Raw genomic sequence first — 3,264 nt, 5'->3', positions numbered from 1 at the left:
CCCCCCCCCCCCCCCCCCCCCCCCCCTCCTTTCATGTTCCCTCAAAGCGCCAAGGGGAAGTTTCTCCAGCCTGCGTACATGCATATGCATGATGCGCCTCCGTACCTGCAAGTCTGATAAGGATGTGTCCCAAGTCATACCCCCCTCCCTTTTAGCTGCCCGGTCGATCGTGATTCATGGCAGTATTGTTCTACCTGTATATCCCCATCCCTTGGGAACACAACGCGAGTGATGTGAGAGACAAGACAAATCAGGAAAGGAAAAGGCATGCTTCAGCTAGCACAAAGGTCAACCAGGCCAGAAGCGCAGACGCACTCCATACCCTTTGCGGCTCTGGGATGGGAACAGAACAATACCTACATGGTCAGGTATTCAGTCCCAAGCCTAATGCTAATGCCTGCTCACACAAGCACCCCCTACTCCGAGGCCAGGTAAATGCTCCGATTTTTATGCATCTCCCGTTTTCGCCTCCCCCCGGTTCGGAGTACCTGGTCCTAGCTCCCATGACTCCCGTACTGCGGTACGAGTACTCGTACTTGCTTGTATGTAATACTTGGCCGTGGCATTGTCTTCCCTCTGTCTCCTCCTTTGTTGCTCACTCACACATGCATCCGCATATTGCGTCGCCAGATTACCATGCGTTTTTGCGTCATGCGGCAGAGACAGATGACCGCTTCCTTGATACGCATGCCCGCACTCTTTGGTGGAATGTCATTAACTGGAAAGACGTGTCCGCGTTGATGAAACTAAATCGATGACCAGTTGGAGAACTCTAAGCAGCTTTAGTAGATGGTCTAGAACTCTCGAGCCCACAATTGAAGCTTGTTCTGGGCATTGCTGAGTGCCAAGGTAATAGAGTAGAGAGGTAGGTACTGACTGTACTGCCATACTGTACCTGTCCAACTACTCCATATTATTCCCTTGGTACAAGTACGAGCACATGTGAGAGGACAAGACAGACCCTCACTTGAGCGTCAATGTACAAGCATAGCGCAGTAGTAGTAGTAGGCAGTAGTGGCAGTAGATTGATGAGATGCTCCATCATGGCATGCCGCGAACAAGGTCTGACTGCAAGCCGCACCTTTTCTTACATCTGTTTGAATGGGGAGCTGAAAAGCCAAAGCATGGGGTAGGGGACCCCTAAAAAGGCCTCACGGGTGCTGGTGCAGACAAATCGGCTGGCTGGTACGAGGTACGAGTATGCTTCTTCGGAATTTTAGCACGTCTTTTTAGATTTCAGGTGATGTACTAGCCGCACAAGCTTACCGGCGAGGCCTTGTGTCTCTTTTTCTTTCCTCATCGAGTCATGGGTAGATGCCTTTGATGGAGCTGAACTCGAAGTGTGCTCTGTATGACAAACACCGGACACCTGCAGGAGTGGAATTCCTCACACCCAAACGGGCGACTTGCAATCACACAAAAACGGGGACAATTGCCTCCTGCATTAACCCATACGGTACGGAGCAGCCAACTCGTTCGCCGACATCCTGTGCTGCGGCCCCAATCGATGGAATCCCCCTGTTGTGCGACGCTTCTTGCTTGACAGCCTGGCCTGCTAACCAACTCCATAATCAGCTTCTGCAGCTGTGGTCGTTGCAGCCAAATGTCGGCCCCGGTCGACCACCTGCCAGATTCGATGCTCAAAAACATTACATTGGTTGTCCTGGAACGCCGTGGCGAGTCATTCCTGTATCGAGGCAGAGTAGCCGGTAGTGCTACTGCCGTATGGAGTACTTTGATCGTAGATTGTTCTCACTTACATAGACGCCTAGATCGTGGACAGCGCCTCCACGGATGTACTTGAAGTGAGTACATGGCAGAGCAGAGCAGCAACTCACCTCCCTGTTCCCGTTATTCACTACAAGGAGGCAGACGCCGCCACGTACCCACACTCCAAACTAGGATCTGTTCCTGCTCTGCATCAGTTGCGCTTAGCGGACCCGTTTCCCTTTAGCCATACCGTTCGCTAAATGAGCCCTCTCTATCTTTGGGCGTATCGATATAACCGCGTCCTCTGTGGCGAGCAGACCCGTCCATTCCGCGCATGAAGTGAGCGCGTAGACGTCCAGTATCGAACCCGGTACGAAAGCTGAATCCTCTTCCTTGCCCCCAACACTCGCTATCAAGCCAGCTAACAAGAATTCGAGAGTGCAGTGGCCGCGCATTAGCTAACCCGTGTGAACTTGGGACATTGTTAGGGGTCCCCACCACCGTTCAGATGGTTGAAGATTCTTGTTGGGTAGACATTGATGCCAGCCCAGTAGCTGCCAGCAGGACGTGCCCCCCATGCCCATGGCTATTCCAGGCGCTGTGAGTATCACGTCATGTGCTGGTGGTGGTGCGGGCAGACAAATGACTGCCACTAACAAAAGACTCTTCTCCTTTGCCGGGGCCACCGGGCCCATGTCCCCATTGTCAGAACCCTTTGTATGAGTATGAAGCACCACCGCAGTGGCAGTACCTGAACTCTGTTGGGATTACTTACTTATACTTGGTGCAGACTATTCGGACATAAAAGTTTAGCCTGACTCCATTGCTTACGTCCTCTCGCCTGGAACGTATCAAAGCAAGCCAGGGAATAAGCAAAGGTGAGATCTTGACAGATTTGATTTCTGGTGCCCACGGAAGAGTCTGCACGCTGGTTTGAGAGCGCGCGCGCACGGGCTGACAATCCGTCCACCCCTCGCCCTCTCAGACCCCACTCCCCCGGTCCATGGCCCCGTGGCAACCCGGGCCTGATTCCCAGCGCCAGCCGCAGCCATCACGAAAAGGCTCAGCCATGCCGACCAGCGTCTGGGGTGGTGCTCTTTCAGACACCAGCCTTCTGTGCCGCATGTCCTTGGCTTGGCGTTTGGGCGTCGGTACAGGCATGAACAAGTATGGCTTGTTGATCAGTTCATGGTCTGAGATCCGACGACATGGCTGTATCTCTAAAGTGTTGTATGGAGTAATGCTCCCCCCCTTCTTCTCTGCTCGGCCCTCTGTCAGGTTTCATCAAAGGTTGTCCATGCTTTGTCAAAACCCTTTTCATTGCCGTCTGCGGAGGCTCGACATCCCTGCCAGACATCCGAGTTAGCGCATTCAGCTATCGAGGCCATGCGCCCAATTAGCATGGCCCAGAATGATCTGCTCCATGGACCGCCCCAGTCAGTCCTTGACAACCATCTCCACGTCTTCCCACTTGCCCTGACCTTTGCCTTTGTACTCCGTATAGAGTATGGAGTATTATCATTCAATAGTGCTTTCATGTCATGCCAGTGGTTC

This window comes from Trichoderma aggressivum (assembly GCF_033847375.1).
Source record: "Trichoderma aggressivum f. europaeum strain CBS 100526 chromosome Unknown scaffold_007, whole genome shotgun sequence".
Taxonomy (NCBI): domain Eukaryota; kingdom Fungi; phylum Ascomycota; class Sordariomycetes; order Hypocreales; family Hypocreaceae; genus Trichoderma; species Trichoderma aggressivum.
Note: the sequence above shows the minus strand (reverse complement) of the source record.